Source organism: Tamandua tetradactyla, chromosome 23 (genome assembly GCF_023851605.1).
Source record: "Tamandua tetradactyla isolate mTamTet1 chromosome 23, mTamTet1.pri, whole genome shotgun sequence".
Taxonomy (NCBI): domain Eukaryota; kingdom Metazoa; phylum Chordata; class Mammalia; order Pilosa; family Myrmecophagidae; genus Tamandua; species Tamandua tetradactyla.
Window position 1 is genome coordinate 53687092 of NC_135349.1, and position 23669 is coordinate 53710760.

Genomic DNA, 23669 nt, shown 5'->3' on the forward strand with positions numbered 1-23669 from the left:
CGGCCCAAGGGGACCGCCTGCCCAATTCTGTCACCTGGCCTGGGAAGGAGGAAACGAGGGACTCTGGCCGCTTGCCGTCCCGCCCAGGAAATCCCGCGCCCCTCGGCGATCTCACCAGAGATGGTTCTCCCAGACAGTCATCCGTTCCAGGATGGAGTACGCCGTCCCTTTGATGTCCGTCGTGGCTCCGGGAGCTGCTCTGTGTCGTCTCTACTCCCCCAGTAGCTGTTCTGGAGGAGGAAAGGTGAGGGTGGCAAGGCTGTCAAGGCCGGTGGCGGAGGAGCCAGTGAAGGCGGAAGAGGGCACGGTGGTGGTTGGAGAGCCGCCGGAGCAGGAGGAGAAAGGGAAGGATAAGATGGCGGATGGAGCGCCGCCGGAGCAGAAGGGGGAAGAGGGAGAGGAGGGCGGGCTGGCTGGCGGCGCGTGAGCGCCGCGCCGGGCCGGCGGACAAAGAGGGAGAGGAGGGCAGGCTGGCTGGCGGGGCGTGAGCGCCATGCTGGGCCGGCGGACAAAGAGGGAGAGCTCTACTGTCTTTTTATTTCTTTTTCTGAATTAATGCAAATGTTCTAAGAAATGATGAATATGCAACTAAGTGATGATATTGTGAATTACTGATTATGTATATTGTTTTATTTTGTTTATTTTTTAATAAATAAATTTAAAAAAATGAAATTGTTCTAAAATTGATCATTGTGATTAATGCACAACAATGTGATGATACTGTGAGCCACTGATGGTTTATTTTGGATGGATTTTATGGTGTGTGAATATATCTCAATACAATCATATGTTTTTAAAAAACAGGGAAATTAAGACTTTTACAGATAAACAAAAGCTAAAAGAGTTTATAACCAGAAGACTTGCTCTACAAAAAAAAAGTGCTGAATAGAGTCCTTCAGGTCGAGATGAAAGGATGCTAGACAGTAATTCAATAAGAAGAAATAACATGGTTAAACATATCTACATAGGTAAATACAAAATCCTATATATCTGTTCTTAACAGCAAATGTGTGCAGTAATGCTATGAATCTGTGCAATGGGCAGACAATGTAATGAAGAAGTAATGTGGGACAATAATACTACTAATGGGGAGGAACAGGTATATAAAGGAGTTGAGAGCTTGTATAGTACTGAAACTAGGTTGATGCCAGTCTAGCTAGGTTGTTATTAATTTAAGACGCTTATTGTACTTACACAGACAGTGTTATAGTTTGCTAAAGCTGCTGGAATGTGATATACCGGAAACAAAATGGCTTTTTAAAAAGTGAATTTATTAAGTTGCAAGTTTATAGGTCTAAGGCTGTGAAAATGTCCCAGCTAAGGCATCCAGGGAAAGTCACCTTGATTCAAGAAAAGCCAATCATCCAGAACAGCTGTCAGCTGGGAAAGCACATGGTGACGCCTGCTAGCTTTCTCTCCTGGCTTCTCATTTCATAAGGCTTCCCCCAGGGGTGTTCTCCATCTGTATCTCCAAAGATCTCTGGCTGTGTGGCTCTCTCAGCTCTGTTGGTTTTGAAGCTTTTTCTAAAATGGTTCCCTCTTAAAGGACTCCAGTAAGCAAACCCACCTTGAATGGGTGGGTCACACCTCTATGGAAAGAAAAAGATCCCACCTAGCAATATTGAATGAGTATTAAAGAAATTGGCTTTTGGGGGTTACACAACAGATTCAAAGTGGCACAGATAGCCACCAAGAAAATAACTAAATAAATAGAGAAAAGAAGAGAAATCAGAATTGGAAACTACAAAAACGTAACTAAACACCAACCAAAAATATAGTAATAGAGTAACTGAGAAATAAAAACATAAAAGACATACCAGAAACAAATAGCTAAATGGCAGAAGTAAATTATTTCTCCTTAGTTATTCCCTTAAATGTCAATAGGTTAAATTCCTCTATTAAAAAGCAGAGACTGGAAGATTGTATGAAAAAGCATAATCCATTCATATGATGTTTATAAGGGACTCAATTTAGGCACAAAGAGGCTGAGAGTTAAAGGTAGAAAAAGCTATTCCATGCAAAGAGAAATGAAAAGAGAGCTGAGTATGTTAAGTGAAATAAGTCAGACACAAAAGGACAAATATTGCATGATCTCACTAATATGAACAAATTATAATATATAAACACATAGACATAAAATATAGAATATGGTTACCAAGATATAGAATGAGGCAAATGGATAGAGGTGATGGCACCACATTATTGTGAGAATAATTAACAGGAATGAATGGTGTGTGAATGTGGTAGAAAGGGGAAGTTTAGAGTCATGTATGTTACGAGAAAGAAAAGTCGGAGGTTAAAACGTATCAACAGTGAATCTGGTGGTGGATAATGTCTGTGATTAACTGTTTAAATATAAAAAGTTATTTCATGAACAAGAACAAAATATGTGACACTATTACAAGGAGTTAATAATGGAGAGGTATATGAGAAAAATAGTACTTATTGTAAACTATGGACTATAGCTTACAGTAATATTTTAACATTCTTTCATCAACAGTAACAAATACACCACACCAATACTATGGATCAATAATAGGGGGGAATAAGGGTTCTGGGAAGATTTGGGTTTCTTTCTTATTTTTATTTATTTTCTGAAGTAAAAAAATGTTCTGAAATTTATCATGGGCTGTATGGCAACTATTTGATGATACTGTGAGCCAGAGATTGCATTTCAGATAATTTGTATAGTATGTGACTACATCTCAGTAAAATTGCATTTAAAAAAAGGAGAGAGCTGGGATGGCTATATAATTGTCAGACAAAACAGACTTTTTTATAGCATAGTCTTATTTAATACAATGTTTAACTATAAAAGTTAAAACACAGTTTTCCAAGTTTAAATTTTGTAAAATGCAATTTGCAGAAAACAGTTCAACAGTTACTAGACTAATGATGAGAAGCAGCATTTGGAAACTCATTTTACAATTGAGAGGACAACAGCTTTATTTCTACATTTCATTAAAAAAATATACATCACAGTGACTTTTGAGCTAGAAAAAGGAAGTGCATTAACTTCATTTATGTTTCTCTTCCACAAAGAGAGCAGCCACAGAACTTAAAAAAAACCCAACATACAAATACCCAATTCATTTATCAGTCTTTTAAAATACTATAAACACATAAACGGAGAAGAAAATATACAGCAAGTGCTTTGGTAACATACAGAATTTGCTTTAAAAAGGCAGAAACAGAAATTCAACCCCATCATTCCCCCTTGCACCAAAAATTTAAAAAAATCTTCAAGGACTCCCTTCTCTAGTCTTATCAATGGAATTTTCTTACTCATTTTTACCCTTTATTTTCTTCTTGTGTCATACCACAGACCAGCAAGTTTGCATTTGCCTAAAGGCAGTTGGGAAGCCCACTATGAGTAGGTATGCCAATGAATGCTGCTCTTGCTGGGGCTTATTTTTAGTATATTAATTCAAAATAGACTTTAAGTAAAAAAAAATCACAAGAGACAAAGAAGTATATTATATATCGATAAAAGGTTCAATACGGCAAGAAGATATTATTATAAACATATATGTACCTCATAAGCCCCAAAATATATGAAGCAAAAATTCATAGAATTAAAGGCAGAAATAGATAGTTCAACAATAATTATTGGAAACTTCCATACACCACTTTTAACAATTGATAGAACATTTAAGTAGAAGATCAATACGGAAACAGAGAACTTGAACAACACTATAAATCGATTATACCAAATGGACATATACAGAACATACCACTCAACAATAGCAAAATACATATCTTCTCAAGTAACCATGGAACACTTTCCAGAATAGACCACGTTAGACTGCATATCAGGCCCTATAAATTTAAAAATATTGAAATAATACAAAGTATTTTCTCAGACCATACTGGAATAAAGCTAGAAATCAAAACAGAAGGAAAACTTGGAAATTTCAAATTTTAAAGAACATACTATTAAACAACCAAAAGGTCAAAAAGTCATCACAGGGAAAATTAGGAAATATTTTGAGATGAATGAAAACAAAAAATACAATAAACAAAAACTTATGGGATGCAGAAAAGGCAGTACTGAAAGGGAAATTTATAGCTCTAAATGCCTAAGTTAGAAAATAAGAAATCACAAAATAATAACCTAACTTCTTCCCTAAAGAAACTAGAACAGTAGGAGCAACTAAACCCAAAATTAGTAGAAGGAAGAAAATAAAGTTTAGAGCAGAGTTAAATGAAATACAGAACATAAAACTATAGAGAAAATCAACAGAAAAGTTGGTATTTTGAAAAGATCCATAAAATCAATGAACCTTTAGCCAGACTAACAAAGAAAAAGAAAGAATACAAATAATTAAAATTGGGATGAAAGGGGAGACAATTCTACCAATCTTACAGAAATGAAAAAGATTATAAGAGGATATTATGAACAATTATATGCCAACAATTAGAAAACCTAGATGAAATGGAGAAATTTTTAGAAACATGCAAACTACTAAATCTCATCCATGAAGAAAAAGAAAACTCAAAAGACTATAATAAGGAAAGTGATCGAATTGGTAGTCAAAAACCTTGCAACAAAGAAATGTCCAGGACTAGAAGGTTTTCCGCTAAATTCTACCAAATATTGAAGGATTAAAACTAATCCTTCTCAAACTCTTCCAAAAACTGAATAGTGATTACTTGCTAGCTCATTCTTTGAAGCATCATTACCCTGATACGAAAACCATATAACGACAGCACAAGAAAAGAAAATTGCAGACCAACAGCCCTTATTAATACAGATTTTAAAAATCCTCAACAAAATACTGGCAAACTGAATCCAACAGTATATTAAAAGGACCAAGCAGGATTTATTCCAGGAATGCAAGGCTGGTTCAACATAAAAAAATCAATGTAATACATCTCATAAATAAAATCAAGGGGAAAAACCCACATAATCATCTCAACTGACAACGAAAATATACATGAAAAAATCCAACATCCTTTCATGATAAAAACACTCAGAAAACTAGGAATAGAAAGGTACTTTTTCAACATGATAAAGGGAATTCATGGAAACCCACAGCAAATATCATACTCGATGAAAGACTGAACACTTTCCCCCTAAGATCAGGAACAAGACAAGGCCTCTGTAACCACTGTTATTCAACATCGTACTGGAAGCTCAAGCCAGACCAATCAAGCAAGAAAAAGAAATAATAGCATCCAAATTGGAAAAGAAGTTATATGATTCCTATTTAAAGACAATTTGATCCTAAATATAAAAAATTCTAAAGTGTCCAGAAGAAAGCTATTAGAACTAATAAGCAGTACAGTAAAGTTGCAGGATACAAGACAATAGGCAGAAGTCATTAGGTCTCTATATACCAAAAATGAGCAATTTGAAAAGGAAATCAAGAAAATTTAGATGTTATTGGAAATGGTATCTAAAAGAATAAAATACCTAGGAATAAATTTAACTGAAGTGGAGAAAGACTTGCACAATGAAAATTATAAAACATTGCTGAAATAAATTAAAGATGACCTAAATAAATAGAAACACACCCCATGTTCATAGATTGAAAGACTTAAGATTGTTAAATCTCAATTCTGACTAAAGTTATCTACAAATTCAATGCAATCCCTATAAAAATTACAGAAGCCTTTTTTAAAAAAATAGAATGGGAAGAGCTCATCTTCAAATTCACATGGAATTGCAATGGGCCCCAAATAGCTAAAACAACCTTGAAAAAGAAGAACAAAGCTGGAGGGATCAAATTTTCTGATTTTGAAATTTAGTACTAAAGCTACAGTAATTAAAACAGTGTGATAATGGCATGAGCATAGACAATAGACCATTGGAACAGAAATGAGACTCAGGAAATCTAGATGTGTAGTCGAAATCTACATGTTTGGTCAGTTGATTTTTCACAACAGTGATACATCCATTCAATGAGGAAAAAATAGTCTCTTCAACAAATGGTGCTGGAACAATCGGAAATCTACATGTAAAAGAATGAATGGGGATCCCTACCTCTCAAAATATGTAAAAATTAATTTTAAAAGATAATGACATAAATATAAAGAGCTAATAAATATTATAGCACTCTTACAAGGAAACTTAGAAAAATATCTTCATCTTCAGAACCTTCTATTAGGCAAGAGAATTTTAGATTTTACACTAACAGCACAAGCAACAAAAGAAAAAATACTTGTAAAAGGACTTCATCAAAACTAAAAACTTGTGTACAAAGGACTTTATCAGGAAAATGAGAAGACAATATATAGAATGGGAGAAAATATTTACAAATCACATATCCAGTAAGGGTTTAATATCCAGTATATATAAAAGCTCCTATAACTTAATAAAAAGTAAACAATCCAATTTTAAAAAGGACCAAGGATTTGAACAGACATTTCTCCAAAGATGACATTCAATACATACAGCAAAAGATGCTGAGCATCATGAGCCATTACAGCAATACAAATGAAAACTTCCATGAGATACCACTTCACACATACAAGGGTGGCTATTATTTTAAAAATTGCAAATAAGTATTAACAAGGATGTGGAGAAAAAAGAACCATCATATATTCTTGGTGGGAAGGTAAGACAGTGCAGCTACTGTAGAGAACAGTGTGGTGGTTCCTTAGAAAGTTAACACAGAATTACTATATGACCCAGTAATTTCACTCCAGGGTACATATTAAAAAGAACTGAAAGCAGGGACTCAGACAGATATTTGTATATCAGTGTTTTTTGTAGCATTACTGACAAGAGCCAAAAGGTGGAAGCAACCCAACTATTCACCAGCAGATGAATGAATAAGTAAACTGTGGCATATCCATACCATAAAATATTATTCAGCCATAAAAAAGTAGAGTATGAGCACATGCTACAAAACATACGAACTTTGAAGACACTCCTGTTGCGTGAAGCAAATCAGACACAAAGGGACAAATATCATGCAATTTCTCTTATATGAAATACTTAGAATAAGCAAATTCACAGAGACAGAAAGCAAAATACTGGTTACCTGGAGTGGCAGGAGGGGTGAATGTGGATAATTTCTTTTACATCAGTATGAGTTTGGATTTGGATGATGAAAATAGTCTGGGAATAGATAGTTGCAAAAGTTATATAATATTGTTAATATACTTAATGTCAAACTTTAAAATGGGGCAGGTGACATCATCAACATGGTGATGTAAGACATCTACCACAAACCTCTCTCCAGATATTCAGCAAAAAAAAAAAAAAAAAAAAAGAGGACAATTCCCACTTGCTCAGAACTCTGGAGGAAGATAAAGACTGGAGAAGGATCCCACAAATGCAGGATCAAAGAAAGAAAACTAGGTAGGAAACTTCTGTCCTGAAGCAGCCAGTCCTCTTCCCTCCCCCTCTATACACTTCCCATGCAGCTTGGGAAGTGTATAGAGCATCAGCCAGGATCCCTCCCACCCCCACCAGGGACACAGCTGAGTCAGAGCCCCACCTATAACCAGACACAGAGACCAAAGTCCACAGGGACCCACGAGGAGGACTCAAGCACTCAAGCAACCGGGGACTGTGAAATACAGAGGGCAGCAAGAAAGAGCTTCCAAATGGAGGATTAGGGAGGGAACTGCACTCTTTCCCGAAAGGAGCAAGAAGCCAGGCTGAAACGGTCCAAATCAACAGTTTCAGGACCTGAGAGACAGGGAGGACATTTCAAGGCTCAGGTCAGTTTGTAAGGAAGGGACTGAGAAAACATGAGCAGAGACAGCACATTAAAAGACCATGTACCAGAAAGGTCCATACAGAGATAGAGAGGGGAGAATATTTGTAGTGAAAGCAGAGCTCAGAGAAGAGTTCCCAATCCCGATAGATGCCAATAGTCACCAGACCGATAGAGGAGGGCAATTTAAGGAATCAGGAACAGTATGTGCAAGAGAGAAGTGGAACAGCAGGGCCATTTTCAGGGAACAGTAAACAGTTCAGTATTATTTCTGAAGGATAAAATGAGCAGAAGGGAAGTAGCAGGAAGTTAAGTTCGATTCTTAGGGAGAGGCAAAGTAAGAGAGACCCCTGTAGGCCATTCTGTGGTGCTTGAATCCATTGTCTAATAGGGAGCTACTGAAAAGTTTTAAGAAAGGAAGAGACATGATAAGTTTTATGTTTTGGGAAGGTCACTTGGCAGTGCTACAGCAAATGGAAAGGAGAGGAAGGGGTAGAGAAACCTCTAGAATAACATCTCAACTCTGATCATTAATTTTCTGTAATTTGCCTCAGAGTTGTCTTCTTTTTATCTTCATTTATTAATAATATTCTTCATTATTATGCAAGTAGGGTAAGTTATCTCTCAAAAAAGATTACTAGTTCTTTGAAATCCAGGACTATATCATTTATTTCTTTCACAGTGCCTGGCACAGTGCTTTACACATAGTAGTTATTCAATAAATCTTTCCTATCAGATTAACATTATTTAGAGTTTATATAGTGCATTTTCATGCTGTATATTAATTATGTATTTAGCCATGTGAGTTAAGTTGGCCATTTAGAATGTTAGTATATATGTCTATTGCCTTTCAGTCAGTTTTACCTGTGAGCAAGCAATCTTTATTTTAAATATATACTGTTTTTTCTTTTTGGGGGGGGCAGAGCATGGGCAAGAGATCAGACCCAGGTCTCCCGCAAGGTAAAGATATACCTTTTAAATAATGGAGAAACAATAGTCCTTAAAGCTCTCATGATAGAAAGTTGATAATATGTAGTAATCTCTTGGCTATTGAAATTACCTATTTGTCTATCACCCTCATTGGACTCCTTGAGAACAGGGGCTTTATGGCTCATTATTGTATCTCTAGCAGGTGCTCAATAAATATTTGTTGAATGAATAAATGAGTGTTGTTGAGTTATGTTCAATAATTGTTTTCAGTGTTACTTCTTGCGATAATAAATAATAATCTGTGAAAAAAAAAAGACCATGTACCATGATCAAGTGGGTTTTATTCCAGGTATGCAAGGATGGTTCAACACAAGAAAATCTATCAATGTGATTAACAAAGCAAAGGGGATAAAACCACACGATCATCTTTGCTGATGCAAAAAAATCATGTGACAAAATCCAGCATCCTTTCTTAATAAAATCAATTGTAAAAACAAGAATGTAGAGTGCTCAGATATAGACCCTCTCATCTATGGACATTTGATCTTTGATAAGACAGTCAAGCCAACTCACCTGGGACAGAACAGTCTCTTCAATAAATGGTGCCTAGAGAACTGGATATCCATATGCAAAAGAATGAAAGAAGACCCATATCTCACACCCTATACAAAAGTTAATTCAGAATGGATCAAAGATCTAAACGTTAGGTCTAAGACCATAAAACAATATCTTATTTCGTAAGAGATATCTTACGAAACTCACAATTGGAGGCGGTTTTATGGACCTTAAACCTAAAGCAAGAGCACTGAAGAAGGAAATAAATAAATGGGAGCTCCTCAAAATTAAACACTTTTGTGCATCAAAGAACTTCATCAAGAAAGTAGAAAGACAGCCTACACAATGAGAGATAATATTTGGAAATGACATATCAGATAAAGGTCTAGGATCCAGAATTTATAAAGAGATTGTTCAACTCAACAACAAAAAGACAGCCAACCCAATTACAAAATGGGAAAAAGACTTGAACAGACACCTCTCAGAAGAGGAAATACAAATGGCCAAAAGGTACATGAATAGATGCTCAATGTCCCTGGCCATTAGAGAAATGCAAATCAAAACCACAATGAGATATCATCTCACACCCACCAGAATGGCAATTATCAACAAAACAGAAAATGACAAGTGCTGGAGAGGATGCGGTGAAAGAGGCACACTTATCCACTGTTGGTGGGAATGTCAAATGGTGCAGCCACTGTGGAAGGCAGTTTGGCGGCTCCTCAAAAAGCTGAATATAGAATTGCCATACCACCCAGCAATACCATTGCTAGGTATCTATTCAAAGGACTTAAGGGCAAAGACACAAATGGACATTTGCACACCAATGTTTATAGCAGCGTTATTTGCAAAGAGATGGAAACAGCCAAAATGTCCATCAACAGAAGAGTGGCTAAACAAACTGTGGTATATACATACGATGGAATATTATGCAGCTTTAAGACAAGATAAACTTATGAAGCATGTAATAACATGGATGGACCTAGAGAACATTATGCTGAGTGAGTCCAGCCAAAAACTAAAGGACAAATACTGTATGGTTCCACTGATGTGAACGGACATTCGAGAATAAACTTGGAATATGTCATTGGTAACAGAGTCCAGCAGGAGTTAGAAACAGGGTCAGATAATGGGTAATTGGAGCTGAAGGGATACAGACTGTGCAACAGGACTAGATACAAAAACTCAAAAATGGACAGCACAATAATACCTAAGTGTAAAGTAATCATGTTAAAACACTGAATGAAGCTGCATCTGAGCTATAGGTTTTTTGTTTGTTTGTTTGTTTGTTTTACTATTATTATTACTTTTATTTCTTTTCTCTATCTTAACATTCTATATCTTTTTCTGTTGTGTTGCTAGTTCTTCTAAACCGATGCAAATGTACTAAGAAACGATGATCATGCATCTATGTGATGATGTTAAGAATTACTGATTGCATATGTAGAATGGTATGATTTCTAAATGTTGGGTTAATTTCTTTTTTTTCCATTAAAAAAAAAAAAAAACACCTGAGGAAAAAGGAATGCTACCTAACTAATTTTATGAAGCTAGCATCACTCCAATACCAAACTGGACAAAGATACTACAAGAAAGGAAAATAACAGATGAATCTCCCTAATGAGCATAGATCCAAATATTCTTAACAAAACACTAGCAACTCGAATCCAACAAGTTAGAAGAATTATTCATCACGAACAATTGGGGCTCAACGGGAATATAAAGGTGGGTCAACAGAAGAAAATCAATCGACATAATATAGCACATTATTAAACTGAAAGGAAAAATCACATGATCATATCAATTGATGCCAAAAAAGCATTTGACAAAACTCAGCATCCTTTTCTGATAAACATTTCAAAAGGTAGAACGTAAAGAAACTTCATCAATATCATAAAAGTCACATATGAAAAACCCATAACTAGAATCATACTTAACAGTAATAGACTGAAAGCACCCCTCCTAAGACAGGGAACTTATCGACTGATGCCAAAAAAAGCATTTGATAAAATTCAGCATCCTTTTCTGATAAACATTTCAAAAGGTAGAACTGAAAGAAACTTCACCAATATCATAAAAGGCATATATGAAAAACCCATAACTAGGATCATATTCAACAGTGATAGACTGAAAGCACCCCTCCTAAGACAGGGAACATGACAAGGATTCCCATCATCACCACCATTATTTAACACTGTACTAGAAGACCTAGTTGGAGCAATTAGGCAGGAGAAAGAAATAAAACACATCCAAATAGGAAAGGAAGAAATAAAACTTTCATTATTTGCAGATGACTTGATCTCATACTTGGAAAACCCTGAGAAATCTATGACAAAGTTCGCTGAATAAACAAATTAAGCAAGCTGGCAGGATACAATATTAATATACAAAAATCAGTAATATTTCTATACACAGGTAATGACCTAAATGAGGAGACAATTAAGGAAAAAATTCCATTCAAAATAGCAACCAATATTCTTACGCTTTAAATAGATATCATCTTGTTAGTTAAGATGTAATGGAGAAGCTGGAGGGAACTGCCTGAAAATGTAGAGCTGTGTTCCAGTAGCCATGTTTCTTGAAGATGGTTGTATAATGATATTGTTTTCACAATGTGACTGTGCGATTGTGAAAACATAGTGTCTGATGCTCCTTTTATCTACCTTATCAACAGATGAGTAAAACATATGGAATAAAAATAAATAATAGGGGGAACAAATGTTAAAATAAATTTAGATTGAAATGCTAGTGATGAATGAAAGGGAGGGGTAAGGGGCATGGTATGTATGAATGTCTTCTGTTGTCTTTTTATTTCTTTTTCTGAATTGATGCAAATGTTCTAAGAAATGATCATGATGATGAATATGCAACTATGTGATGACATTGTGAATTACTGATTATATATATGTACAATGGAATGATCATAAGTTAAGAACGTTTGTGTTTGTTGTTATATTTTCTTAAAAAAAATTAAAAATTAATAAAAAAAGAAAAAAACAGCAACCAAAAGAATCAAATAACTAGGAATAAGTTTAATCAGGTATGTCAAGGAACTGTATACAGAAAATCAAAAGGTATTGCTAAAGACCTAAATAGATGGAAAGACATTTTGTGCTCATGGAAAGCAAGGTTGAATGTCATTAAGATATCAATTCTACCCAAATTGATCTACAGATTTAATGCAACTCCAATAAAAATTTCAACAAACTACTTTGAAGACTTGGAAAAGCTAATTATAAAATTTATTTGAAAGAGAAAGAGACCTCAAATAGCTCAAGATACTCTAAAAAAAAAGAAGAGCGAAGTGAGAGGACTAACACTTCCTGACTTAAAACTTACTGTAAAGCCAAAGGGATCAAACAGCATGGTAGTGGCACAAAGACAGATGTATTGACCTAATGGAATCAAATCAAGAATAAGGAGATAGACCACCAAATCTATGAACACTCGATCTCCAATAAGGCCCCCAAATCCACTGAATTGGGACAGAATAGTCTTTTCAATAAATGGGCATGGCTTTCTCTCTCAGCCAACATGACAAGCAAACTCACTACCCTCCCCCTCTCTACGTGGGACATGACTCCCAGGGGTATGGTCCTTCCTGGCAATGTGGGACAGAAATCCTAAAATGAGCTGGGACTCGGCATCAAGGGATTGAGAAAAACCTTCTCGACCAAAAGGGGGATGAGAGAAATGAGACAAAATAAAATGTCAATGGCTGAAAGATCCCAAAGAGTCAAGAGGTTATCCTGGAGGTCATTCTGACGCATTATATAGATATCACCTTTTTAGTTAAGGTGTAATGGAGAGGTTGAAAGGAAGTGCCTGAAACTGTAGAGCTGTGTTCCAATAGCCATGTTTCTTGAAGATGATATCATAATGATATAGCTTTCAAAATGTGACTGTGTGACTGTGAAAACATTGTGTCTGATGCTTCTTTTATCTACCTTATGGACAGATGAGTAAAACATATGGATTAAAAGTAAATAAATAATAGGGGTAACAAATGTTAAAATAAATTTAGTAGGTTGAAATGCTAGTGATCAATGAAAGGAAGGGGTAAGGGGTATGGTATGTATGAATTTTTTTGTTTTCTGAATTGATACAAATGTTCTAAGAAATTATCATGATGATGAATGTACAACTGTATGATAAAAAAAGAATGTTCATTTTATATGTTGATTGGTTTTATTAATAAATTTTTTAAATAAATAAATAAATGGTCATGGAACCTGGATATCAATAGCCAAAGGAATGAAAGAGCACCCCCACATTATATTCTATTAAAAAATGGATCAAAGACCTAAATATAAGAGCCAGTATCATAAAACTCCCAGAAGAAAATACAGGACCTACTCAAGACCTAGTGTTCTAGTTGGCTAGCTGTCAGAATGCATTATACTAGAAATGGAGTGGCTTTTAAAAAGGGGAATTTGATAACTTGCTTATTTATAGTTCTAAGGCTGTGAAAAATGTCCAAATTAAAGCAAGTATATAGAAATATCCAAACTAAGGCATCCAGGGAAAGATACTTTGATTCTAGAAGGCCAGTGTAGTTCAGAATTTTTCTCTCAACTGGAAAGGCAAACATGGCGATGTCTGCTAGCTTCCACTCCAGGCTTCGTGTTTCATGAAGCTCCTCCAGGGATGTATTTCCTCTTCACCTCCAAAGGTCTCTGGTGGCATGAGCTCTCTGCTTCATGGTGCTTTCAAAAATGGTTCCCTTTTAAAGGATTCCAGCAAACTAATCAAGACGCACCTGGAATGGATGGAGTCACAACTCCATGAAAGTCATCTAATCACAAGTTACCATCCACAACTGGCTGGGTCACATCTCCATGGGAACAATCAAAAAGTTCCCAGCCAGCAATATTAAATGAGGATTGAAGGACATGGTTTTTCTGGGACCCACCACAAACCAGCATACTCAGTAATAGTAGGTAGCTTCTTAAACTTTACACCCACAACACAAGCAGAAAAAGAAAAAACAGACAAATGGGAACTCTTCAAAATCAAAAGCTTCTGTGTTTCAAAGGACTTTATCAAAAAGGTAAAGAGGCGATGAACTCAATGGGAGAAAGTATTTAGAAACCATAAATCAGATAAAGGCTTGATATCCTGTGTATATAAAGAAATTATTCAGCTGAACAATAAAACAACAAACAACCCAATTATAAAATGGGCAGAGGCTATGAACACTTTTCCGAAGACATATACAATGGTTAAAAAGCACATGAAAAGATGCTCATCTTCATTAGCTATAAGGGAAAGGCAAATCAAAACAATGAAATTACCTCACACCCAGAAGAATAGCTGCTATTAAACAAACAGAAAACTACAAATCGTGGAGAAATTGGAATATAGTCTGTAAAATAATTTCTATAAAATAGTACAACTGCTGTGGAAAAGTTTGGCGATTCCTCAGAAATTTAAACATTGAGTTGTCCTATGACCTGGCAATACGGATACTTGGTGTATATCCAGAAGAGCTGAAAGTACTGGTGTGAACAGACATTTGCACACCAATGTTCACAGTGGCACTATTCACAACTGGCAAAAGATGAAAACCCAAGTACCCATCAACAGATGAGTGGATAAACAAAATGTGGTATATATGTACAATGGAATATTACGCAGCATATGAGGTCCCGAAGCATATGACAACCTGGACATATCTAGAGGACATAACGCTGAGTGAAATAAGTCAGACACAAAAGGATACTGTACAATTTCATTATTATGACTCTGGTAAAGGCAATATCAGAGGTTTACCCCATAGAAAACAGGGGAGCCTAGAGGTACACAGAAGCTAGAGATGGAAAAAGGTTACCTAACAAGGTTCAATTCAAACATACAGGAACATATAGTGGAGTTAAGTAACATTGCCATATTGAAGGTGACTATGATTGAATGGGGAGGTATAGTGCCATGGATCCCAGTGATTAACTTCACGATTATAAATAATTTCACATATGAACAATTTCAAAGGTTTGCTCTTATACAAAGAGCCAATAATAGAAGGATAAGGGGAATGCTAGTTTGGAAGTATTATGCACCCTAGAAAAGCCATGTTTTGTCCTGATCCAATCTTGTGGAGGCAGCTGTTTCTTTTAAACATAATTCAACAGTATAGGTTGGAAAGTTTTTATTAGATTATCTCCCCAGAGACATGGCATGCCCAATTGTGGGTATAACCTTTTGATTACATGGAGATGTGACTCCACCCATTCCAGGTGGGTCTTCATTAGTTTAATGGAATCTTCTAAAAGAGAAAAACATTCTGGAGAGTCAGAAATGACAGAAAAAACAGAAACGACAGAAGCCTGGGAGTCAACAGAGAGAGCAGATGTAGATACTTGGAGAAGAGTTACTTCAGAGCACAGAGACACAGAGGTTTGGAGTGCTTGGAGCCTAGCAGACATCACCATGAGATGTTAAGCAAGCCAGAACCTGGAGAGAAGCAAGGGAAGCCAAGAGATGAAAGTCAACTCCAGAGAAGCAAAGTGAGAAACCTCCACAGGAACAGAGGGTGAAAGCAACGGAGCCCAGGAGGAAGAAACTACCCAGCTGACAGAGGTATTCCTGACCTGTCCGCCTTGAGTGAAGGTGGCCTCTTGTTGTTCCCTTAATTTGGACCCTTTCACTTCCTTAGAACTGTAAACTTGCAACTTATTAAATTCCTCTTTTTAAAAGCCACTCCATTAGCTGAGACTCAGCATCAAGGGACTGAGAAAAACTCTAGAATGAGCTGAGAATTAACATCAAGGGATTGAGAGAACCTTCTCGACCAAAGGGGGAAGAGTAAAATGAGACTGTCAATGGCCGAGAGATTCCAGAGACAAGAGGTTATCCTGGAGGTTATTCTTACACATTAAGTAGATATCACCTTGTTGTTCAAGATGAAGTGGAGAGGCTGGAGGGAACTGCCTGAAAATGTAGAGCTGTGTTCCAGTAGCCATGTTTCTTGATGATGATTGAACAATGATATAGCTTTCACAATGTGACTCTGTGAATGTGAAAACCTTGTGTCTGATGCTCCTTTTAGCTACTATATCAACAGAAGAGTAGAACATATGGAATAAAAATAAATAATAGGGGGAACAAATGTTAAAATAAATTTAGTTTGAAATCCTAGTAGTAAACGAAAGTGAGGGGTAAGGGGTATGGTATGTATAACTTTTTTGCTATTATCGTTTTATTTCTTTTTCTGTTGTCTTTTTATTTCTTTTTCTAAATCGATGCAAATGTTCTAAGAAATGATGAATATGCAACTATTTGATGATATTAAGAATTACTGACTGTATATGTAGAATGGAATGATATCTTAATGTTTTATTTTTTAAAATTAATAATAATAAAAAAAGAAGCCATTCCAGTTTTAGTATATCACATTCCAGCAGCTTGCAAACTAACAAATGGGGAAAACTAAAATTACACGCTATGGCCAATAATTAAGAAGACAGCAACAGTACCATAGCAATATCAGGGTTAAATATTTGGTGGGGCATGGGGAAGAGCAAGAAATTAGGTGAAGTTTTGATTTTGATATTGGGTGAGGCTGTGTTTATTGGTTCTTTGCCTCTTTGGACCAATGAAAACTATCTAAAATTGAAACTGCTGACTGTACAAGCAAATGAAGACACTGTAAGAACATGGCTTGCTTATTTTGGACATTATCCTTAATCCATTATCCAGCCCAATGGATGAAGGGGGCTGAAAGGTAAAATGTCTGAGAAGTCAAAAGATGAACTGTGTTATATATACATATAAGTGAGGGAGTATTGTGCAGCTACAAAAGAAAGGACATCATAAGGCATGCAACAAACGGAACGAACCTTGGGGACAACGTGTTGTAAAAAATGAGTCAGGAACAAAATATGCTGTGGTCTCCTTCAAAAAAATACTTATAAGAAAATTGAAGCCTAGATACTAAGCCCCTATAGCAGCCACACTTTTAGTCCAATGTCGTGTTATTTCTAGATTCTGAGACACTGAGCTATACGTGGATAAGCTGGTATTTTCCCGGAACTCTGAGAACCTCTATCTTCCTGATAAATCCAGATAGATAGATTCTACTAGAAAAGCAAACTTGGTGCAAGTAACTTTGAGTCTCAGTTTGAACCCTAGTGTTCTTAAGAGTTAACAGGAGTGATGTTGGTTGGGGTCTAACAAACCATGGCAATTAGAACTATCTAACTGAAGCTTGCATAATAGTAAAATAAGCCATAAACATTATTGTTAACTCTTTAGCATCTTGGGCTCTGAGATTCTATAATAATAAGTTTCATGTACTAAATTTACTTTCCTGAAACCTATAACCTCCAGAGGGCTCCTGGGCCAGAAAAATCTTGAAACCCAGAGGGACCAGCCTCTCCAATATTATCAACTAAGTACATGCCCATATCCCTTACTGTTGACATTCCTTATCAGCATGAAAAAGTTAGAATGGGCATTGGCCAAAGATTCTTATAAATGGAAGAAGGATCAAAGAAGGAGGAGTTGTAACAGAGAAAATAGGATTTAATAAATCAGTATGGGATACAGACTGTACAACGGGACTGGATATAAAAACTCAGAAATGGACAGCACAATACTACCCAATTGTAATGCAATTATGTTAAAATACTGAATGAAGCTGCATGTGAGGTATAGGTTTTTTGTTTTTGTTTTTTTTTGTTTTTTTTTCTTTCTATTATTGTTTTAATTCTTATTCTGTTGTCTTTTTATTTCTTTTTCTAAATCGATGCAAATGTACTAAGAAATGATGAATATGCAACTATGTGATGTTATTAAGAATTACTGATTGTACATGTAGATTGGAATGATTTCTAATTGTTTTGTTAATTCTTTTTTTAATAAAAAAAAAAAGTTGTATCCTATACGTAGGTGGTTCATACATAGAATAAAAAGATAATGGTAAAAAAAATAAATAAATAAATAAATAAATAAATAAATAAATCAGTATGACTGCTGAATCACCATATTATTTCTTTTAGCATCCACTGTTTGGAGCAGCTTGAAGGAAAAATCTGAAATTGTAGAATGGTGACCCATAACAAACTCTGAAATCTGTTCTGTAACTACTTATTAAAATGTACTTTGAAAATTAATGTTTTTTTCTTTTCTTTTTATATGTGTTATATTTTACAATTAAAAAAAGTTAAAAACAAACAAAAAAACTAGAGTCTAAAAAGAAACCCAAATGTATATGGGAATTCACAAAATGAAAGCAGGTGGAAATTCCAATCTGTAGGGAGAAAATGGTATGGGGACAACTAACTACCAAGACGAACAAAAGCCAATACCAACTGCATTCATTACATCAAAATAAATTTCAAATGTACAAAAAATTTTAGTGTAAAAATAAAAATTCTAGACAAAAACATGAGATCTCATTTTATAATCTCAGAGTAGAGAATATCTCACTAACCAATTCACCCCCAGAAGCCATAAAATAGAAGGCTGACACATTTGAATACAAGTTTTTAAATTTACATGGCAAAAATTCTATTAAAAAATAAAAAGCAGGGCAGGCCACGGTGGCTCAGCAGGTAAGAGTGCTTGCCTGCCATGCCCAAGGACCCAGGTTCAATTCCCGGTGCCTGCCCATGTAAAAAAAAAAGCAAATGACAAACTAGGAAAATTTATTTGCAACATTTAAGAATTAAAACCCTTAATATACAGTTCTATAAAAAAGCAAAAGGAAGAAGACTAATCACATAATTTAAGAGCAAAGCACATAAATACATGGTCTTATAAGCATGAGAAAACACTTACCTAAATAAAAGAATTGCAAATCCAAAGCTGTAAAAAGCATCCTCAACTTCTTTAATTGTCAAAGACCAAAATGTTTCATTTTATGTTGTTGTTGATGAGTAAAACACATACCTTTGATTGATGGAACAGCAATTTGTTCAATTTATAACTACCGAAGAACTGTTTGACCAAGCAACGTCACTTATCCTCATTTATTCTAGAGCTATAAACTTGTGCATAAAAGTATATAGAACGATATTCACTGCACATTTAAAAAAAATTTTTTTTCATTGCAGCATTATTCATTGTCAAAAAACAAAACAAAACAGAAAGTAACCTAATCGTTTATCAGTAGGGGACCAATACAATACAGTTTGAATACATTCATACAGTGAAACAGCATGCAATTGCTTAAAAAGAATAAGAACATGTAACAGGGAACATCTCCAAAATATTTGATTAGGTGACAAATATTAGGAACAGAACAGTTTGTAACATGTGTTACTGTTTATATAACCAGAAAAAAACAGAGATATATACTTACACATACTTGCATGTGCACAGAATATTTCTGGAAGATTACACAAGAAATCTCTGAGAGTCTAGGGAACTGGGGGCCAAAAGGGAGAAGAGCTTTTTTTATTTTTCTGATGTTCCTGAAAAACTTTTTTTTTTTTAACAATGTGCTTGTATTACCTTTTCCAAAACAAAAGGTAAAACGATAAAACAAACATACTCTTTAACCCCGCAATCCTATGTTTGGGACTCTTTCCCATAGAAATAAATACAAATACACACAATATATGTACAAGACGTTTATTGCAGCCCTATCTATAGTGACAAAAACTATAAAGGATACCAAATTTTTATCAGTAAGGGAATACTTGAATGAATGTGGAATATAACATAGCTTTCTCTCTAATGATTTTGAGAAATGTTCATGATATGTAAGAAAAACAAAATACAGAATGTGAATAGTATGACTCCATTTTTGTAAAAGCATACCTAACAGAAAAAGTTTATATTCTTATAAGAAAATACAGATAGAAGTGAAAAGATATACATCAAACATAACACCGGATACCTCTGAGAGGGGGGAATAAAACAAGGTGGAAGGAGGCGATTCATTTTCTTTTGAAGTACTTTATTTTTTAAATAAAAGGCCATTACTATAATCATTAAAAATAAGCATATTGTAAGAGCGAAGGCATGGATTTTTAATTTTATTTTTGGCTTACCTATTATTATTTATAATTTGTTCAAACAGCTTTTTTGATATACTTAAGATACCATAAAAGTCACCCTTTTAAAAAAGTGTTTAATTCTATGGTTTTTAGTATATTTATAGAATCGTACATGGATTGCTTAACATTTTAAAAGGTGCTGTTGCAAAAAGTAAGAAAATGTACCCAGAAGGCCTTAAACCATTCTAAATAAGATCTTTCCAAAGTCTAATAGAAAAAATTCTTTTTTAAATTGTGGTAAAATACACAAAACATAAACTTGACTATTTTAAAGCATACAATTCAGTGTCATTCAGTAGTTGCAATTGCCTAACTATCACCACTATCTAATTCCCAAACACTTTCATCACCCCAAAAGGAAACCCATATCCATTACGGCAATCACGCCTACTCTACCCTCCCCCTAGGCCCTGGCTTTCTGTCTCTATGGATTTGCCTATTCTGGATATTTCATATAAATGGAATCATAATATGTGGTGTTTTCTGTCTGGGTTCTTTCACTTAAATTTCTCAAGATTCATCCATGTGGTCGCATGTTATCAGAACTTCATTCTTTTTTATGGTTGAATCTATAGATATGGGATCCCTTGCAATCCCATATGAATTTTAGGATCAGCTTTGCCGTTTTAGTACAAAGAGCTGTTGGATTTTTAATAGTGACTGCACTGAATCTCTAGTCCATTTTGGGGAATATTGCCATCTTAACAAGATGGAACAGTTTAACATCAAAATTATGAGTACCATTATCAATACTAGGGGAAAAGCTGTTTTGCAGCTGAGGCCAGTACATCTGCATGGAATCCCCTTAAAACCATCTAGCAAAACTCCTAAGTAGAACTTCATACAAAGGGTGTTACTGGTAGAAGATACTGAGTTATGCAGCATAATCTAGAATACTTTTTGTACACCGTGACATGTAAAAACAGTTATTTCCCCTCCTGTTTTCAAGAACGTTGGCAGTGCAGGAAATGGGATTACTGTACAGTAAATAAATGAGTTTATATGACCACAGACCTGAAAAGACAATTCTTCCTTTTTTCAATCTGTCCTCTATTCCCAATCGCTGCCAAGATAAATGAGAGGGAGCTGGGCAGGTTTTGTTTTTATGATTTACAAGCTACCCAAAGAACTGGGAAAAGGGCCTTTCATTTCTTTCTCGGAACAGTTTTAAACATTAACTCAGTGGAATATGTAAAGAGCTTCCAAAAAGGCAATACTCCAGGAGGGTAAGGAAGTGATAATCACAGCATATATATTCAACCTCTGCCTGCTTTCCCTGGACCCCAAAATGATCTATTCATAAGGGCTCGGAAAAAGAATCTCTCCTTGGTATTAACACTCTTTACAGTGTGCAAAAATTTTTCCACACATTTCTGCATCCTTTTTCTCTTTCTGACAAATATTTAAGGTTTATAAATAACGAGGATAATCCCAATCTTTTAAAATATGAAATGTTCCATCCTCTCCTTGGCTTCAGTGTTTTGGCAGCTCTGCGGGTTTCTGCCTCACATGCTGGCAGAAAATATATAGTAGCATTCCCTCTGAACTAACATGGTTCAAGTAATGCTGCTTCTGGAACATGTCCCTCAGCTTAGTCACACTGGGTGACTTGTGCCTAATTCCAGGGGAAAAGCATGAAATCCAGAGCTTCTGCTGGAGATAAATCACAACAGGAGGTTCATATGGCTCACCTTGGGTCAAACAGAAAGCTGCCCCAGTTACTGAATAACTTTGCTCCTTGAAGGGGGGAATCATGAATCACATCTAGCTCTACATTGCAATTACTCCTCACCCCCTTTAAGCATCTCGTCGCATCTCTTCTATACTTAGCCCACAGAATTTGCTCAGCAGATGTTGGTTAAACATCTAGATGTTGGTTAAACATCTAGATTCTTAATCTAGAGGCCATGAGAATCATCTGTGAAACTTTCAAAAGACACAGGTTGTAAACTTTCCCCCAAGATTTAACCAGCAGAGCTAAGAGTAGTGTCCAAGTGTTTCCAATTAAACCACAAAAACATGGGCCAGTCAGTTGAGAATCTCAGGTTTAAGGAATATGCCCCTCTCTAAACTATATCTTTAACTCATTTTGCTTAAAAAACAACACGGCCAGATTTTGGGGGGTGAGGAGTGCTGGGTGAGCAAGGAAGCTTTCTTCATTGTACCTCTAAGAGATTTAAGTACTAATTTGGAGTCAGATCCCTCATTTTCTTTGACTGGAAAAAATAATCTACACCTTTACAGTTGTCCTCTGTATCGTCCCAGTCCATGTCTCTGCACTGTCTACTTAACTATTCCGTATGGAAACCACATTACAAACTGATAAGTTACCAGACAACAGAGTACACCACCTAGCTCCAAGCAGAAAAAGTTCTTGCCAATTCTATTAGCATTTGAAACTCAACACTCAAAAGTAAATTTTAATACAAGTCAGCAAGTCTACTCTAAGGTGTATGCTCAAAGGAAAAACACAGAAACTTCCACGCCAATTGTCCAGTGCAGCATTATTCCTAATGGCCAAAATGCGGAAACAGCGAGACCCAAACGCCATCAACAGATGAATAAAGAGTTGTGGTTACACAACTCTGAATATACCAAAACCACTTAAATGAACACTTTAAAAAGGTGAAAGTTATGGTATATAAAAAAACATATTTAAAAAACCCCACAAAACCCAAAACGTAGTATCTTTCCTCCAAACCTACTCCTGTGTTCATTTTGTTGACTGGGCCTACCCAGATGCTCAGGTCAGAAACCTACAAATTGTAAGAGATAATCAGGTCATGACAATTCTACCACCTTAATACTCTTCCATTCTCTCCACTCCCCTACAGTCTAACCCCTAAATCAGGTCGCTCTTACTTTTCACTTAGGTTAGGGCGCTTCCCAATGGGTCTTCATGCCTTGGGTCCCCCAAATGTTTTTTTTTTTTTGGGTGCATGGGCCAGGAATAGAACCCGAATCTCCCGGGTTGCAGGCGAGCATTTTACCACTGAACCACACCTGCATCCCTCCCAAATCGTTTTCACGCTGTGACCAGAACATCCTTTAAAAACAGTATCTTTAACGACACCCAGCGACCCGTCCGGTTGCAGTTCAAACCCGTAAAACGAATTTCAGCCCCTGACGAACCTCTACAGCTTCATCTTTCCTTCAAATTCTTGACAATTTTCGTACCAGCCAGACTGATGAGTTTGGATATCACCTTCAGGTCTCAGTTCACGTGCTACCCCCACCCCCAATCCACCTGGGATCCCTTCAGACCGCGTTCGGCGCCTCTTCACATCCCCTCACTGCATTTCCTCCTGTTTGCTCCTCAAGGAAAGGAGCTCCGAAGGGGCCCCACTGAAGCCCCAAACATCTTCTACGTGAACTGTGGTAGAACCAAACTTGAGCTTAAAACTGCAACAACGCCCCAAAACTCACCCAGCTTTTCCCTCAACACACAACAACACCATCAAGGATCGGCGGTCACAGACTCTGTCGGAAACTCAGCCCCGCGCAGCCGGAAACA

General features: G+C 36.0%; 1 long non-coding RNA gene across 1 annotated transcript; it reads right to left on the reverse strand.

Moving 5' to 3' along the window:
- Nucleotides 1-819: 819 nt before the first annotated feature.
- On the reverse strand, nt 820-23655 carry LOC143667600 (uncharacterized). The gene is made up of 3 exons (XR_013168118.1): nt 23582-23655; nt 19456-19521; nt 820-1589 (listed from the first exon to the last, which is right to left on the reverse strand). It is a non-coding gene; the product is annotated as an uncharacterized LOC143667600 (long non-coding RNA).
- Nucleotides 23656-23669: the final 14 nt, after the last annotated feature.